The sequence below is a fragment of the Pipistrellus kuhlii genome, unplaced genomic scaffold (genome assembly GCF_014108245.1).
Source record: "Pipistrellus kuhlii isolate mPipKuh1 unplaced genomic scaffold, mPipKuh1.p scaffold_m20_p_4, whole genome shotgun sequence".
Lineage (NCBI taxonomy): Eukaryota > Metazoa > Chordata > Mammalia > Chiroptera > Vespertilionidae > Pipistrellus > Pipistrellus kuhlii.
The window spans coordinates 22,212,120-22,232,104 of NW_023425540.1; the positions used below are offsets into that span (position 1 = coordinate 22,212,120).

The 19,985-nt window shown below is 37.7% G+C and overlaps 1 protein-coding gene across 19 annotated transcripts in view; it reads right to left on the minus strand.

Moving 5' to 3' along the window:
• Window positions 1–19,985, minus strand: part of ADCY2 (adenylate cyclase 2) — a 262,534-nt gene that overhangs the window by 141,378 nt on the left and 101,171 nt on the right. Inside the window, exon 1 of one of the 19 annotated variants that reach the window (XM_036409668.2) lies at window positions 14,501–14,521. The exons of the other annotated variants lie outside the window; for them this stretch is intronic. The gene's annotated coding sequence lies outside the window, so the exon portion shown is untranslated. Of the gene's footprint in view, window positions 1–14,500; window positions 14,522–19,985 lie in introns of those variants that run through there. 19 annotated transcript variants of the gene reach the window in all.

A 19,985-nucleotide genomic window follows, 5' to 3' on the forward strand; every position in this document is an offset into this window, starting at 1 on the left:
AATACAATCATACAGTAATATATATCAGTCTTGAGACAGAAAAAATATGAAGTAAGGTGGCTGAATCTGGGGACAAGCTTATTCTTATCTAACACAAAAGTACAGTGTTTTTCTTTCACAAGAAGGCATGTATTTCCTCACTTCATATATAAAGCCCACCTTTATGATTATTGCTCTGCCCTAGAGCTACTGAAATATAAGGTGGGTATTTAGAAAACAACAAAACGAAGAATATATTGTCACTCCAGAAGAAGCAGTGTTACACATGGCAATTGTAAGCAGTAAGTAGGTGCTGGTCACATAGGACAATCTTGCCAACGGTTGGTGGTGTCATTTTTTAAAACTAAGCCATTTTGGTCTTTGAGTGCTATTACAGCATTTTGACTTTAATGAATCTGGGCCCCCTTTCACGTGCTTATGTCATCCTTTGTGAGATGTTTGTTCAGAACTTTTGTCCTTTGTTTTTATTTAGATTGTTTTTTCAATTGAATTATAGAAATTCTTTATATATTCCGGGTCAAAGTTTTTTTTGTCAGACGTATGTTTGTTGTTCTATCTTTGGTTTTCTTATTCATGATCTAAACAGTGTTTTTGATGAGAACATTTTGGGTTTTCAAAGTTATTATTTTCCATGGCTTGACCCCTCTCCCCCCAAAAAAAAACAACACCTAAACCATCTATTTTAACCCCCAACAAAGATGGATTTTTACATTTTCATTTAGAAACTTTACAGTTTTAATTTTTGCATTTACCTACAATTAGATGATTCATATGGATTCAACTTCTTTATATGGCGAGGAGGGATTTTTGTTTTCCCTCCGCATATATACAGGTCTGTTTAGGAATTCCCCGTGGTGTCCCACTGACTAACCCCTTGGTCTATACGCAACACCATCTTGTCTTGAATACTAAAGCTAACCAAAGTAAGTACTTGGACTATCCTAAGTCCTTTATATTTCAACATAAATTTTATAATATGTTTTGATATTTCTACAAAAAGCCTGCTGAATTTACACTTAGGATTAAGTGAATATAAACAATAATCAAGAAAATTTACATTGTAATAATTTTGAGGTTCCTAAGCTATGAACACAGTATGTTACTTCATTTACTTTAGTCTTTTTAAAATGTCTTTTGAAAACTGTAGTTTTAAATAGAGAGATCTCACTTGTCTTTTTTGAAATTTATTATTAAATTTTTAGTTTCTGACTCAACTAAAAAGGGAACTACATTTTTACTTCTCCTTTTCACTTTTTCCTGCCAGTTATATAAAAATACAATTGCTTTTTGTATATTTCTTTGCCCTCTTTAACCTTGGTGTATTTGCATATTAGTTCTCCTAGGTGTTTGATTTATTTCTTTCAGATTTCCAGTGTAAATAATTAGTTCTCTATGAAGAGACACAGTTTTCCTTGTTACTTTCTATATTTCCGGTCTTTTATTTCTTTTTCTTACCCCATTTCACTTGTCTAACCTGCAGTAAAATATTGAACAGAGGTGCCTTGTTCCAGATCTGAAAGGGCGAGTCTTTAATACTTGGCCATTGAATAAAATGTTAGCTGTATGTATTTCACCTATGCCTGCTAATGGTTTGAAAGTGTTCCTTCTCTTCTAAATTGATGAGCATTTTTATTATAGAACTACAAGTTCGATGCCATGCACAGGATGCAGGGAGAGTTCCTCAGCCTGGCCTGCACCCTCTCATAATTTTGAACCCCTTGGGGATGTCTGACTGCCAGTTTAGGGTTAAAACCAGCAGTTGGACATCCCTCTCACAATCCGTGACCTCTGGCTCCTAACTGCTGGCCTGCCTGCCTGCCTGATTGCCCTTAACTGCTCGCCTGCCTGACTGATCGCCCCTAACCATCTCTGCCTGCCTGCCCAATCACCCCTAACTACTCACCTGCCTGCCTCTAACTGCTTCCCTGCCTGCCTGATCACCCCTAATCACCACTGCCTTGGCCCCCACCACTGTGGCTTTGTCCTGAAGTTCGTTTTGCTGTCCAGTCTAATTAGCATATTATACCTTTATTATTATAGGTGATAATGTATTTTTCCAAGTGCCTTTTCCATTCACTGCAATAATTGTTTTCTTAGCTACAACACTTTGCATTACTATTTGAGTGATTGATGTAGTGATGACAACATGCATCCCTAACTTTTCTTCCTGACGTCACTTGAGCACCAAACACCACTGGGGCCTGAAGTCTGTGTGTTTATAGTTAGTATCAGGAGCTCTCCCCTCTACGGCTCTCTATTACCCCATTGAACAGATGAGAAAACTGAGGCACTGAGGTTAAGTAACTTTTTTAAGACTCACCAATCCAAGGGGATATTGTTACAGGAAAAGACAAAGCATTTATCATTTTGATAGAAAATATGTCTGGGCCACTTCTAGTTGCCATTGTTTGCTTTTACTCCCAACACTCCTACTAGGCCACTAGGACAACCACAAGGGTTCTCATAGTGACTTTGTACCCCATCACCTTCCATTATTAGTTTCCACGGAGCGCTACCCTGTGGGGAGCCTGGAGGAGTGGAAGGAATGGGGAGGGGTAAGCACCGAGGCTGGCACACTGACATCCAAATATGAAACCGGGACACAAAAGGGAATCCCCAGAATTAAGCCTGTTCACACTGTAGAGTTATGTAAAAGCAAGCTCTGAAAATAACACACTCACAATTCAAAAATAGTGACTTCAGAGAAATTAGGTAAATGAAGAAAACAGTTCTTGCAAAAATACTCAAACAACAAGACAAAACAAAAAACTCGCTAAGGGGAATAACTTCTCTTTAAAAGAGTATACCCAGGCAGGACGTAGGAACATGTGAACATATTTCAGTGTATGGAAAAGGTGAGCACAAACAGCTAAGTGTTACGCTGGGGAGACCTCAATGCTGCATTTATAGAACTTCCTAAAAAAAAAAAAAAGTGCTGGGAGCTGACTGTGACCACAGGCACCACACAGCACAAGCTAACACTTCAGAGTGCTCCTGGAGACACTGCGTGCCAGGAAATAAAATGCCAGTGACCCACATGAGAAGCATTCTCATTTCAGAAGTTCTGATCTATGTGTCTTGTGGATAAGTTGTCCGGGATGGCAAGAAGTCCACAGCGAGAGCCCTTGGCTTAGATGAGGGAGCGCTGCTGAAATGGGAGGCCTTTGCTGAGAACTGAGGAAGGCTCCTCCTTTGACACGTGTAGGTGTGTCTGCCCCTGCCCTCTGTCCCAGCCCTTAGCTACTCATCTCCTACCTTCTTTCTCTGCAGACCCCCTGGGGATCCACCTTCTTCTCACTCAGGTCAGCCATCAAAATTGAAGTGCTTTTCACTTTCCTTTCTCTGGTGCACTGAGGTCTGGTTACAGATTCCCAAAGTTTCCTTTTCCCTCCTTTTTGGGAGGCAAACTGTTTCTTAATTTCCTAAGCTTTGTTTTAACTTATTTATTATCTTAATACTTGTAGTGATAAGGAAGTATATGTCAAGGGAAAAGAGCCCAGCTGGAGGGTATTCTCTGATACTTGGTGGAACCAGGGGTCCTGCTGGCTTCACCCACAATGGGCCAAAGTCATCATGTTACTTTATTCCTTGAATTCAAATCACAGACACTCTTTCCTTTTAGAAAAAGTCTCTATACCAGTTACATGCATATCAAAATTACATGTATGTGTGATAACTGCCAATTTGATGGAGGATAAATTACTTGGAAATATCCCAAATGCAGGAATAATCTAGCTTAATGCATTCCACAGATCACAGAGTAGCTTCTCACACATGCTCTAAGGCTGTCTTGATTTTTTAAATCATGGATCTAATATTAAATTCAAATAGAAAAATGCTCATTTACTTTAATGTATTATAATCATTCTAATCCCAGAGGTCTGCCCTAAAATGTGACCAGATTGGCTTTCCTTGGACACACCGAACACTGCAGCAATTCCATTTATCTGGCTCCAAGAGAATGAGATAGTTTATGAAGAAGAAAAAAGAGAGAACAACAACATCTCTATCATGAACTGAAGGAAAAGGGAATGATTTTTAATAAAAATGAATAAGAAAGGAACTGGGCAGCCTGAGAAGAAGGAACTTCTTAATGAAGAAATACACTGAGAGGTGCCACGGAATGAAAAAGTTGCATTTTCAGTAAAGGTGAATCTATTCAGCTAAACCACACCTGCACACAAAGTTCCTAAATATAGACTGTCAATTTTAAAGAGGTTTTCTAGTTCTACTTGATAAGTGAAATGTTTTATATTTCAGGATGTGCTTAAAATTATTTCCCTAGTTAAGGAAGTCCTTAACAATGCCGCTGCTGCTACTAATATGTGTGCATGTGAATAAAATGGTTCAATTTCTGTCTTCACTTAAATTGTATGACCTTTAGCAAGTTTCTTAAACTATCTGAGTCTCAGTTGCATGTCCCATAAAGCAGGAATGCTGCAGTTTTGTACATTTAAAACAAAATAATATGCTGAATAATATTGCTTTGGACAGCGCCTGGCACACAGCAAACTCTCTGGTAGCTATTATTTTTATTTAACCAAGAACCCGTGGAATTATTGGATTTTATTTCAGGCTTTTATGCAAGGCATCATGAGAGGATTCCTTCGTTTTGGTAATCCTGCTTCACCGAAAACATCTAGCATGTCACTGTCCTGTTGATTCCAGATGCAAAACTAGAAATGCAGATGCAAGAGGGAGCATGGGAGGCCTTTGCCATCTGTAATTAACGGTCCTCGTTCTGCTCACTAACCCACAAAGACAGTCTCTGGAGTGACATGAACATGGTTTCCAGCCACCTCATTTCTCCCCTAAAGAGGCATCCACTGAGGCTGCAGATTTAGCACAGAACCATCTGTGGCAGCCCTGTGACAGCTCTGTTACTGCCACTCCTCTCCTGGGAGGGCCTGTGTTCAGCACAGTGAGCCAGAGAGAAACATTTCTGGCTCCACTGCCATGGGGGCTGGAGAAGGGCAGGCAGAGGATGCTTAGCCTGGCCGGCTTCTGGTAGAATCTAACCCCAGGACACCGTACCCAGAGGATCAATTCCAACACACTCCAGTCTAAATAATACTTCCTTGTTGCTTTCATAAATAGGAAGAGAATAGATCCAAAGATAGCCAGGCATGCACACACAGATACATGGGCACACATGCATGAACAGACTCAATATTTCTTAATTCTTGAAAAACAATGATATTATAGAGGTAGTTCATTTTAAAGATAGTAATTCTGATTCCAATAGATCTGATTATTTATAGTACGTTGGAATTTCTTTTTAGCCTTGGTTTTAAAATAGAACACTTTGGGAAAGATGGTCCATGGTACATATTTGATTATAAAAATAAAGTGGAAATTTATTTTTTTACAAGACCTTGTTTTTAATATTATATTTATAGTTATATTAATAAATGAAGGGATAGATCATATTCATGGATGAAAAGATTCAATATTGCAGAGATGTCTTTTATCTCCATATTGATCTAATTTTCTTAAAATAATTGGATATGCAGAAGATAGTCTCATTCCAAAAGATTAATATAAAATACATAGCTTTATCAAAGGTATGCATAACAACAGAATATCTATTAATCTGACTCTAGAAATCCTAAGTTTTAGGAATAGTTAAAATAAATGATAATTATCAGTTAACAAGAGCAAGTCATTAACCACTAAGAAATGAATACAAAAGCACTCAGCGTTTCAGAATTTTTACATCATCATGTTTGTAAATGGAAGCAATTACATCACTATATCTTTTCAAGGTATCTTTCTCCTATTTACATAAATTATATTGAGTTTTAAATTAAACTGAGTTTTTTTAAAAAAACAAAACAGTATTGTTTATTTTAAATCATGGAAAAGAGATAATCCAAAACATGTTAAAAATCACTTATAATCTAAACACCTATCATTCAAAAGAATCCATTTCAGTATTTTGATGAGCATCTTTCCAATGGTTTGTACTTATATGTAGTCGTTTTTCTTTACAAAAGTGGAATTGTAATATTCTTATAATTTTGGAACTTTTTTTCATATAAGGTAAATAAATAATTTTCCACATTTTAACCTTCAAAGTTTTTTTTTTTAATTATTTTACTTCACTGTAACAACATTTATTTAACTCATGCCCTATGGTCAAATATTTATTTTTCTTCACTTTTTTCTCAAATATTTTTGGAATCTAAATTTTGTACATGTCCATTGGCATTTTTTAAGGATCCATAATAACAAGAGTTACTGCTGGGTCAAAGGGCATTCTATGTGTGACAATCTTTCCTATATTTACCAGATTGCCCTCCAAATATGGGATCAGATTTAAAGGTCATGGATAGAGTAGGAGAGGTCCATTGGCACAGGTTCTCACCAACCCTCGGTGTTACATGGATTTGCAAACTTGGCCATTTTAATGGCAGATGCTTTAAAAATGCTAGCAAAATTACTTTTCATAGATTGAACCTAAGCTTTAGATTCCATAAAATAAAATTATTCATAAAGTATATATCTTCCAAAGTACACATTATTGCTTCTTACTTTTTCTAATAAATCTCTAGTGACATATCAGCTGAGAATATTTAATAGAATCAACAATCAATGAATGCATGAATACAGAGAGTTCATGGGACCCTGAAAAGCGGAAGTATGAGTGCTGACTAATGAAAGAACATCACAACAGTCAAGGAAAGATGTCTGCTGCGCTCCTATGTCACAATTTTTAAACATAAAAAAATAGCATCAGCCTGGCCAGCATGGCTTAGTGGGTGAGCATTGACCTAGGAACCAGGAGGTTACGGTTTGAATCTCGGTCAGGGCACATGCCCAGGTTGCAGGCTCATTCCCCAGTGTGAGGTGTGCAGGAGGCAGCTGATCAATGATTCTCTCTCATCATTGATGTTTCTCTCTCTCTCTCTCCCTCTCTTTTCCTCTCTGAACTCAATAAAAATATTTTTAAAAAGAGAAGGTAATCTTACCTTTCAAAAAAAGTGACTTGCCCAAGGTCACATGACCTGTTTTCACAGTATTATTCACAGTTGACCTAATGCAATATTGAATTGAGACTAACATATTAAGATTTAAAAGAAAGTTTCCAGAACACACATTCTAGAAGAGAGGGTGAATTCTATAGTGTGGAGGTTAAAAATATTATATATCCCTTTGTGGCTTAATTTTTGATTTCTAATCACATGCACTTTTTAAATGCCTCAACCTACACAGCTATTTGTTGATTCAATATTTTCTTTATCTTCTGCGTTTCTATTTCAGTTCATCCTCATTGCAGCCCACCTTCAATTGCTTCTACTCATGTTCCAAACCTCACAAGATACTGCTTCACTGTCCTGGCACACTGAGTTAAAAGGGATCCTCCATTCCATGCTGCCTAGTACTACAGAAGTCCAAGTTGCAGTGGTTACATCAAATGCTATAGAATAAAAAATATTATGTCAAACTATATTTATTACAACAAAGTTACAGGCCATTAAAATACTTTAGCAGGTCCATCAAAGTTTTTTATGATAATATTCAACCCACAGTTCAATTGTTCTGCTCAAAAAGTCACAGAAACCAACCAGTTTTGAACTATATTTCTCTGTGTTTTCATTTTGTCCCTGAAAAACATATGGCAGCCAGACATTGTGGTCACAGCCTCTCAATGAATCATGATTTTGATCTGGTTTGGAATTTAATCTTTAGGGAAAAGCTTACGGAAAGCATTCAAGCAGAAGCCAGATGGTTATATCTATAGGGGAAAACAGGTATGTGACTTTGGGCAAGTCATTTAATTTACTTCCTCTTTTATAAAATCAATGATATTGGTTTAAAAAAATATGCAAGGTTTATACTGCCCTATTACTAATGGGTCTATTAATATTTACCCATTGAAAAATCTTCATCTTCAAGTCAGAATAAAATTTCCTATATTTCTGTAAATGAACAGAGGACTAAAATAGCTTAGCTAAATTAAATGGAGATTTAATTCTCAGTCACATCTTGGATCATTAGCACCAATCTTCTTTGCTTCTCCCAAGGCAGGAAACCAATCTTTATTTTCCCTTTAAATCTGAGTTCATCATTTTAACTATGAGCTTTGTGCCTGGGAAACCAGAGACACCTTTGAGACAGTATTTCAGAGGAACAATTAGATGAGAAGTTAGGAAAATAAATCATATTATGTAAAACCAAGCTTCAAAAGTTGTTCATTCCAAGCAGTTTGGTGACTAAGGAAAAGAGATATATTACTATAGGGAGTTAGCTAAGACGTAGCTTGGAGACTGAAGAAACCTCACTGCATGGTGGAGTGGGGGGAGGAGAGGAAGAGAGGGAGCTGTGGTGCATCTGAATGACAAATGCTTGGCTATGTTTTCCAGGACTCTTGGGTAATGCCCTTCCATTATTTAAACTTACTTGTCTCTTCAATGCTTATCTAATGAAGGCCAGATAATTTGTCATAGTCTATATATGATTTTAATGATATGTTCTGAGCCCTTCTCAAGTATCATCTCTCAGTTCTTTCTCACTTACATCTCTGAGCCAAGTCAAACCACTAGTAATAGGTGTAGGATCCTTGAACATGCCTGGACTGACATGTATGGTTGTGTCAGTCTTCCAGATATAGTTCTGGGCTGCCCTCCTCACTGAAGCCCTCCTCGACCACCCAAAGCATTGAGGAGCTCTCCCTTTGGTGCTACATGGCACTCACCACTCTGTACTGGAATTGCTTTTTCCCATGCCTACCCATCCAAGAGACCATATGGCCTATATATGATACATTCTTATCTATAATCTCTTACAATCGAAGCTCCATCATAAGCATTAAACCATCTTACAACAACACATGAAGAGTCATGGCAGGTTTTATTGCCCCAATTCAACTTGAAAGGATGGAAGTCAACAGATGTTAACTTAGTTGCCATGTTGGTCCAATGAATCATGGCTTCACGCACACAAAGGAAGCTTTGTCGCTTGAAGAAATAAGCCATTTCCTAGGACAGTCTCACTTGAATAGAATTAAGTAAAAGTTCATCTCAATCAAGAACTGTGCTGTGAACAGGGATAGTGAATGTTCTCTGATTCCAGCTCTGGCAGCAGCAGCCAACATGGACCTCTCCGGTGAGGAATTCTTGCAGAAACCATGGTCACACATCAACACATGGACCTTGGAATTTCTTTTGAATTCTAATGAAAAATTCCACCATAAAACTAGAGAACACCTCTAGAAGTGAGACTAGGCACTCAGATAACAATAATTTCTATAAACTGAGAGAAACAACTTTAAAAAAAATGAAAAGGCTCTCAGCGTGCTAATTATTATACCAGCTACAAGGATAACACCATTTCAGTCCTGTAACTTCCCTTAGATTTATCTTACTGTAAGCTTAAGGAAGAGCTATGCCTATTACTAAACTGCATTGAAACCCAAATATTCAAACACCAGTACCTAGTGACATAAAACAGTGAATATAAAGTAAGTCTGCTATGGTACTGTGGAGATGGAATGATTATAAAATAAATGGTGCTAGGATAAATGCATATTAGTAAAAGAAAAACTCTGATTTTGAGCTCTCACAACATATTACATTAAGTACCCAATGGACAAGAAAGAAAATATTTTTTAAAAATCAGATCACAAAATATTAAAAACAAAATCCAGAATGTTGTTCTCTCTTGGAGGAACAGAGTTAATTATAAGAGAAACGGTAGATCTTCCTTTGATAGAGATTAACATGTCCCAGGTTTTTTGAGAGGCAGTTCCAGGTCAGACTTACCTTTGTGTTTCAGTTACCTGACAGAGTGAACGACATTTCATGGCTACTATCAATAAGAAAATGCATATTGACTAAATTTAGAAATGAAACAATATACAATATAAACATTGGATACTTCGGTAGAATGAAATCCAACAAAACTAGGATTAAAAGAGGAATTAGGAAACACAAGAGATAAATATAACTGGTGAGGCTGAATCTATAAGCTGCAATAAGAACTAAATTCATTAACAAAACCATTCCTTAAAAGGCACAAAGTTCCAGGTTGACATAATATGGACCACAAAAATGTGAATAGTCTTTGAAAAAACATATCAGTTGCATTGATAAAGTAAAAAGGACACAAATTCCTGAGGTTTCATTTTTCTATTCCTTTAAGAAAAAAAAGAAAAAAGAAAAAAAAAGGAAATGCCAAAATCCACTGCAGCCAAATTTGCTGTGCTTGAAACAATGGAAACTAGGGAAGAATTTTTTGAGACAATCCTATTCTTCCAAGGAAATAATTCAAAACATCGGCAGCAACACTAACTACCCTGTATGTCCAAAGACAGTACGGTAGCAACATTTTAAAAAAATCAAAGTCTTCTTAGATAGAGATGACAATCATATCATGCAGAAAATTTATCTAAATTGTTATCCAAAAAGTAGAGAAAAATTGATCGATAGAGCATGATGACCCCTAAGAAAGTGCCATGGCAACAGATGGACACAAATTGAAAAGAACCTCACAAACATAAATGTTGGCTAAGTGACAGAATTGTTCATGTAAACCACATGTGTCAAACACAAGGCCCGCGGGCCAAATCCGTCCCGCCAGGCCTTGCAATGTGGCCCACACCGCACTGTCATCACTGCACTCCGCTGCGTTTCCATCACAATGACAGTTTATGACTGTTCAGTAAACCATTCGGCCCGCGATTTAGGCTTGATTTTAGATTTTGGCCCCTTCTCTGATTGAGTTCGACACCCCTAATGTAAACTAATAAAAATTACTTAAAGGTAAATTGTACCAAAAACTTACTGAGACTAATAAACACATTTTGAGACTCTAAACTAGGGGTGTCGAACTCAGTCAGAGAAGGGGCCAAAATCTAAAATCCAGCCTAAATCGCGGGCCGAATGGTTTACTGAACAGTCATAAACTGTCATTGTGATGGAAACGCAGCAGAGTGCAGTGATGACAGCGCGGTGCGGGCCACATTGCAAGGCCTGGCGGGACGGATTTGGCCCGAGGGCCTTGTGTTTGACACATGTGCTCTAAACTATAATAAAAAGTTACTATAAATTTAACCATTTTAATTTTTTGGGGGGGCAAGGCTCATCATATTATAATACTTGGAAACTTCCAAATTTGTACTATGCAACTTCACTGCCAAAATTCTATAATAGAATATTAGATGAGATCATGCATGACCAAATCCCTCACTGTGGAATCTGAGGTTCACAGGGTGACACATTTAGCTCATGACCATCAAGAGTGTCCCTCAATCTAATGCCTTCCATGATACACTGAGGCTCTGGGTGCTGCAGATTTTAGATGTGCGAAATGAGGCTCATTTTTGCAAAATCACTGTGAGAACATGAGTTTGGGGTGTTCAGTGAGTCATAAGGAAAGCGGCCCTTTCTCTGATTGCTGATCAGAGACAAGCATCACATGTGGCTATGTATGCTGCCTTTAGAAGTGCTGACCCAGTGCGGCTCACTCCTTGCTGGACCCCAATCCTTCTTCATTCAATGCTTCCCTTCCTCTGGAAGAAAACTCCTTTTTACTTATTAGACACGTAAGAACTTTCTAGATTCATTTTTTTACTCTCATTTGAAAAAAAGCTCAGTTATATTTCCCCAAGGCATGCAGACTGGGTATGTTCCTAGGTGTTACATGGATAAGTTTCCATGGTCAAGTACATTGGGAAAAGCTGGACTGCTCGGGACTCCATGTGGCAGGCATTTCCAGAGCTGCTGATGCTTGTTGGGAATGAGATTTCACAGGCGAGCATATATGTAAATGTGCATTTGCACATAAGACCTTCCTTCTATGGGGAACATCTTGGAAGATGTGGGTGTGCAAAGATATTTGGAAGACTCTTGCCCAGGTTGTTATATATCCAGGTGACCCCTGTACTCATCTAAGGCAGACCATTGGCCCGGAATATATCTATTTTTTATTTTGTAGCTCAAACAACTCTGTGAGAAAAACTTTTATATTCTGGAAGAGAAGCTGCTCTTTTCAAAACTTGTGCAGCAAACTGATGTTGGAGAAAATAAGAGGCTTAAGATAGTTTTGACCCAGGCATTACTTACTTCCCTATAAATAGTAAATAAAGTGGGTGTCATAAAGCACTGAAAACAATCAAGGGAATGCATGAGTCCTGAGGCCATGTGAGCGTATAAGGAAGATAAGCCTGATGAAAACTCCCCAATTCTGCATTTATTTCTCTAGCTTTGAAAAGCAACGGAAAGCACTTTTGATAAAAGTCTGAATGAGTTGTCCAGCATTTCATTTCTGTGTGCTCTGACAGGCTCGTGAATGACATGACTTCACAATTCACTTCAGAGTGTCCACAGACCAGCAAGAGGAAGGGCAGGGCTTTTCCTCCGGGTGCAGCATGAGAGTCAGCCCACCGCTGGCCCGGGGGCCAGTACCGCCCCTGTGTGCTAATTCCTGATTCTGAGTGTCTGCCCTCATTAGGAGCAAGTTCACTTCCCCTGCTTCAGCATTTCCCTTTGTTCACTGGGAAAAGGCAAATAAAGTGTTGATTTTTCTCATCCGAATGACCGCTAGAAAATTTACTTTCTCTAAAACCTGGCGAGACCTTTATTCAACATTGCACTTGAATTCATTCAAGTCATTCACTGTCACTTGTGGTATCAGTTCACATTTACTGAATGCCTCTTGGTAATAGTCCTACATGCTTTTATGTTTTATTTTTGGAAATCTTTAAAATGAACTACCCATTTCATTTGGGTGATCGCCCCTGTGGTTTATTTGAGCTTTGTTGGGTGGAAGCTGTGCATGAAAGCCAATGAAATGACTTACAATGGACATTCCCTCCACGCTAGGGCCTTTGGCAGGTTCCATGGTCAGGGCCCATTCAGGGGCAGGAAAGCAGTCCATCACAGCAGAGAAACAGGGACCGTGGTCAGAGAGTGGCTCATGGAGGCCACATGATGCCACCATGAAGATGATATTCAGAAGACCCCACACAAGGGGGCTCCCCAGCTCTCCTACTTGCCAGCTGTGTGGCCTTAGGCAAATAAGTCACCCTCTCTATGCTTCACAGGTAATAGGGAGTAAATGGGTTAATGTATGTAGAGGAATTAAAACAATGCCATGCCAGGAATATTGAGAAACTTGTGGGTGTGTTATCCTCACTTTTTTTCACTTAGGTTTCAATGAATTCCTTGGCTTTCTCTATAGATATGTTACTCATAATACCTTCCCTGTTGCAATGCAAAGTGAATCTTAATTCCATTATTTCATTAACCTAGTCTGGAAATGTGTCCGTATGTTGTATTTCTATGATGGTTCTTGGCTCAGGAAGAAATGTCACCAGATCCACAGATACCCTTATTAAACTGTGTTTAGAAAAAAAGTGTTGAGTAAGTAACTAAAGCTATGGTATTTGGGTGGAAAAAGAATATCTTAAAAGTGCCTACAAAGACTAGCTTCTAGCCGAAATCCATTTGGCTCAGTGGATAGAGTACCGGCCTGAAGATTGAAAGGTCCCGGGTTTGATTCCGGTCAAGGGCATGTACCTTGGTTGCGGGCACATCCCCAGTGGGGAGTGTGCAAGAGGCAGCTGATCGATGTTTCTCTCTCATCTATGTTTCTAACTTTCTATCCCTTTCTCTTCCTCTCTGTAAAAAATCAATAAGGTATATTTTTTTAAAAAGACTATCTTCTATAGAATCAATCCTGAAAAATCTAATTAAATTCACTTTCAACTCAAATAGAAATATGGCCATAAGAATTGCATATGATCAGAATTTGTCTGAGATGCAATGTCATAAAGAAAAACAAACAAACAAACACCTTTTTGCTTTGCTTGTGCTTGGAATGGTCCTTATGATAAGAGCAAGAGGAGTCTTCATTAAATGGTAACACCCGCACTGTTTGATTAATCACTCAACCAACCAACGTTTACTGACCATAAACAATAGGTAAGGTGCCATGGAGGCACAAAGTTGAAAACACAAGGGTCCTCATTCCCCAAAGCCTTAGAGCAAGAAGAGAGTTAGGTGCTCTCCGTTGTAAGATACACAGTGAAAGGGAAGGTCAGGTACTCCCTCAGGCGGCTCTGGAAACCTTAAGAAGCTGTGAAGCTCCCTGTTCTCATTGACAATGTCCTTGAGTTGTGCTTTTTACCCTGACCCAGGAGGCATGCTCACAAAGGAGTTGTAGCTTTTCATCTGGATTATATGAAGTCATAACGAGAGCTAGTCTATTTTATATTTATGGTTTTTTTTTTTTAAAAGCCTCCATATATGGAGACAGATAGTATAAATATATTATCAAAACCACAGCACAAGAAGTCTGCACGTTTTAAGTTTAAGAATCAAACAGGAGATTTCAAAAAAGTGGGCTACTTTGAAGTAGACAGAATCAAAAAAAGTCCTGAGCCTAAAGGGTACACAGGCCGCTGCCCTCTGGATTCAGGGATGCTCAAGGTGAAAGCGGGGCTCTCTTTTCCGGGCTCATCTCTAAGTCCCACCTGCAGCCTTCACTTTTTGTTTACCTTTTATGAAGTTCTGTGTCACTGGACCCTGGAGAAGTGTAGAGAAGGGAGGATTTCTGTCAATCATAAATGCAGAGAACATTTACAAAATGGCATTCATAAATATTTAGCTAGTTCATATTGGTTCCTATTTAAATGTTATGTCTGTTAATTCATTTTTAACTTTACTTGAAAAAATAAATATCACAGATCACATCTTTTATGAATAGAATCCAAATATGGGGAGATCAAAGGTTAAATCTGTCCCCTAAATGTCAGGAAAGAGAACAAGAACAGCACAATGCATTTAAAGCAATCTGGAGGGTAGCAATACAAGCTTGCTAAATCTAAGACCCAGAATTTCAAAAGATAAAGTGAAGATAAAAGGAGATGCAGTGAATGCGAATGCCTCATTATTTTTTCTTAGCTGAACTGAGTATCTGATAATGTCCTATAAAGGCAGTTCTGTAAAACACACAAAAGAGAAAAGTTTATGACTTATTAATGAACTCCTACAGTGAGTAGAGAAAATAATTCATAAATCCACTGAGAATGTAAGAAAAGGAAATCATTCTATAAAAATTTAAAGCCTTGGGGGTTTCTTAGATTTTCAGCTAACAGACTTTGCTATTTGAAACATGTTTTCATCAATTTCATCGTGTGTGTGTGTGTGAGTGTGTGTGTGTGTGTGTGTATGTGTGTGTTATGGATAGCGATGATCCTAGGGAATTACTTTTGGAAATTCTTTCAGTGGAATAGGAAAGACTAACATATTTACAGTTCAGCATTGAGTATAATAATGACACTAAACACTGAATTATCACAGCAAATAAAATGCCACAGGAATATGATGATAGTGAGCAAGACAGGCTCATCCATTATACCCAGATGACACAGAATGTCCACACTCCCCTGTTTTATTTAGTGCCTTTCCAGAAGTTAACTTCATCAAAGAAAAAATAACTTCATTAAATGAAAACAAATAAGGTAAAATTATAAATACTGAAATTATTATAAAATACCCATCCTAGATAATAAAAGTCTAATATAATAAGTGTCCATTCATCCATTCAACCAATCAAGTGTAATATGCTAATATTATGCTAAGGCCACTCAACCTCTCACTATGACATGCATTGACCACCAGGGGGCTGGCAGTTGCAATGACCACCAGGGGGCAGATGCTCTGACTGGTGGGTTAGCTTGCTGCTGGGATCCGGCAGATTGTGACTAAGAAGGGTCAGACATGCCCTGGAGCCTTCCTGCCGTCCCTCCTGGCAGGTCAACCTACTGCATCCTTCCCCGTCCTGATTGTGCACTGATGGGATCCTTTGGCCTGGCCTGCACCCCCTCACAATCCGGGACTCCCCCGACCCAAGTGCACAAATTTCATGCACTGGGCTTCTAGTGTAATTATAAATTAGTATTATTCACTGGCATGACCATCCATATGGGAAAAAAATGGAACAAAACAGGATTAGGAGTTTTCAATTAGTTGGCCTGTTAGAAGCTGAAAATATTAAAATTGGGACTTTTCCCTATATGTCAGAATAATTCATTAGTACATATAATTTGTAAAAAACTAAAAACCCATTCACAGAGTTAAAAATATATAATACTTAGAAATTTACAAGAAATGGACAAGGCCTCTATAAACAAAACTATAGGATTTTCCTGCTGTATAGGGAAAATAGCATGTGGATGTGTTGCTAAAGGTACAAAATAATATTCTTGGGTATAAAGGCTTAGTGCTGCAGACAATCAGAATTAGTGTAGAGCTAATCAAAACTGGTGCTTTGGAGAAACTGAGTAACTCAGTAGGGTTGGAAGGAAGAGAGCACACCATAAAGGGGTTGCTATAGGATCCTGGTAATAAATGCAGTTTTATCCTGAAAGAGAATGAGTGCCCACCACAAGGCCATGCAGCTGCCAAATATGTACCATGTGCACCATCTAAAGCCATTCCCCATGACGTTACAATAACCATATGTGAAGGCTAAGGAAATCTGGGCTCTGACTTATGTGTGCGTTCTAATAGTTCTGCAAAGAGACTTTTATTATTTGCCTTAACATTTAAAAAATCCATCTTATACTTGAAAAATGCCTTATAAATCATTGAGAAAGCAAACAAACAAACAAACAAACAAACAAATACTATATAGTACCTCACTCCAGAAGGGGGCCAAGTATGTGTTTTTAGGCCATACTTAATTATAATCAGAACTTTCCTTACACACTATTGAAAATCCAAGAGAATAAAAGCATCAATAATGGGAACACAATGCCCATATATATATTTAAAAAGAAAGAATAAAACAAATGATAAGAGCTAAATATTAGAAAAATATTAGTGAATTCAGATAGACCTTTCTTCACATCACTGTAACGCATAAGAAATATACTTGAATATCTCTCATTTAGGCTCATTCTGAAGTCTCAAGGTCAAAAATCTCAAACGATAACATTCAAAATGACATCTGAATATTGACTGTGTGCATAAAGGCTGAACACCATGAAAAGAAACTCGGGCAGTTTCTTCAGGATGGAAATACATAAAGAATTTTTAAAGTGGCTATTTTTTATACTAGGTAATTTTACATCCCCTTAAACTAGATATATTTTAGTACTCATTTTAACTACTTTAAAAAATGAAGCCCTTTAAAGATAAGAAAAAAAAAATACTATAAAAACACTAGTGAACCTGTCATCCACACCTCCAGAAAAAACTTCAACAATTCTAAGAACTCTCTTCCTCTTGCCAGAGGCAACTGGCACCCCATCTTCTATACTTCCACCACATCTACTACATGTCACCATAAACAAAATGCAGTGTTGCTCTCTCTGTTTTAACCGTATAAAATGGCATCCTGACATATGCAGAGTATTCGGCTATTTGCTTGTTTTTATTCAATTTGATGTATGGGATGTTCGTCTCTGTTAGAACATACAAACCCAGTTCATTTTCTTAATTTCTGATTAACATTCTTGTCTCTAAATATAGCTTAAGAGAATTATTTTTTTCCCTACCCATGGACACTTAGAAGCTGCTCTCAATTGTTCACTTGAATAAATGATGCAGAAATAAGCATTCTGGAACCTGTCTCCTAGGGGATACTCACTGAAGTCTCTCTAAGTAGAATAAGCAGTGGGATTTCTGCATCAAAGGTATGTATAATTATATCTTCCTAAAGTAGTTATTTAATTTTCACTCCCGGCAGCAGTACAGCAATTCTCCTTTTATATGCAATCTTGCTTCAAGTATCTGAGACTTTCAAAATGTTACCAGTCTGGTGGTTGTGCAATGGAAACTGCTTATATAGTAATACATATTCTTCTGATTACACACCCCCACCAGGGCCAGGGAACCTGCAACCGAGGTACGTGTCCGAGACTGGAACTGAACGTGGGTCCTTTCAATCTGAGCCAAACTGGCTAGGACTCTTCACTTTTTTAATGGTGTTTTTGTGCAACTGAAAATCTAAATTTCAATGTTCTAAAATTATCAACCTTGCCTTTTTAGTTATACTTTTGGAGTCTAAAGTTCGTACAAAAGCAGGAGCCATAAAAAAAAAGATTTAAAAATTGAAGCACAACTGTTGTGAGAATGTAAATTAGTGAGAACACTATGGAAAACAGTATGAAGTTTCTTCAAAAAATTAAAAAAATAGAACCACCATACCATCCAGCAAAACACTATGTTGAAGACATAGCTGCATCCCCATGTTCACTGCAGTAGTATTCACAACAGCCAAGACATGGAAACAACTTACGTGTTCATTAATGAATGGATGGATCAAGAGAATGTCACACACACACACACACACACACACACACACACACACAAACACACACTAAAATATTATTCATACATAATAAAGAAGAAAACCTTGGCATTTGTTGAAATATTCATGGTCTTGAAGGCTTTATGGTAAGTGAAATGAGTCAGACAGAGAAAGACAAATACTTTATGATCTCACTCTTACATGGAAAATTAAAACCAATTTATAGAAAATTATATCAGATGTGGTTATTAGAGATAGGGGTGGGGAAGGGAAGTTGAAAGAGGGTAGTCAAGAGGTACATAACATACTTCCTATTACAAGTAAGTACTGTAATTTACAACATGATGACTACTGTTAACACTGCTGTACAACATATACTAGTGTGAGAGTTGTTAAGAGAGTATATCCTAAGAGTTCTCATTACAAGGAGAAATACATTTCTTTCTTTTTTTTCTCTTCTCTATATAAGATGAGCGATGTCAACTGAGCTTATTGTGGTGATCACGATATTTGTAAGTCAAATCATGATGCTATACCCTCTAAATTTAGAAGTGCTATAGGTCAATGATATCTGAATGAAACTGTAATTAAAAATCTAGAAAAAACTGAAGCTCAGAATGTTAAAACCTTCTATATAATACACTGGGAGCACTATTTATGACCATAATAGTGATCAAAATAGAAACATAGGCATGGACACATGGAACAGACCCAGAACTGATAGAGGAGAGCAGAGAGAGGGACTAGATGAAAGAAGATGAAGGGGTTAGCCATAGAACACATATGCATAGCCCGTGTACACAGACAACAGTGTGGTGATGGCCAGAGGGAAGGGGGTGAGGGGTGGGAGATGGGAGGAGGTGGGCAAATGGGGATAAGAGGGAAATGGGACATCTGTAATAGTGCCAACAGTAAAAATAAAGTAAAAAAACAAACATTAAGTCCCACTGTGCAAAAGTATATGAAACTTATACAGCCACAAATATTCATAAGATACAAATGCTACCTAAAGTGAGAGAAATGCAATATTCCTGAAATAAATTATACATGCTTGGAAAGTATCTAATCCCCCTATTTTAAATGCATCTTTTAAATTAACTTCCTACTTATTAAAATTTAAAATGATTTTTGTCTATGCACATATAAAAACTATATTTAAATAAATAGCTATGACATACCAACAGGTGTATGAAGCGTATCTTTTCTACACGAATTTAGGCAAAGAACCAACTTTTACCAATTTAAAAGCAAAGGGTCTTTAACAATTTGCCAAAAATGTAGCCCTACCCTCAAAATACGAACAAGCTGAATATCAAGTGCTATGTAAATTTTCATAACTTTTAATAGAAAAGGTACTTGAAGGCAATCATAGGCATTCAACAATATCTGTTGATTGATGAAAACATTGTAATAGTACAAGATGCAACTCCCTCCCCATATAACAAACTTTCAAAGAAGAGATGCCCACAGGCTACAAGAGGATTCAACACGGCTATCACATAACAATGAGTTGGACATGACTTGAAAAATGCATTTTTGTTGTTGTTATTGTTGTTAATTTTTACCCGGGGATATTTTTCCATTGATTTTTAGAAAGAGTAGAAGGGAGAGGGAGAGATAGAGAGAGAAACATTGATGTGAGAAAAACACATTGACTGGTTACCTCCCACACTAGCCTCAACCAGGGCCAGGGATCAAGCCTGCAGCTTAGTTACATGCCCTTG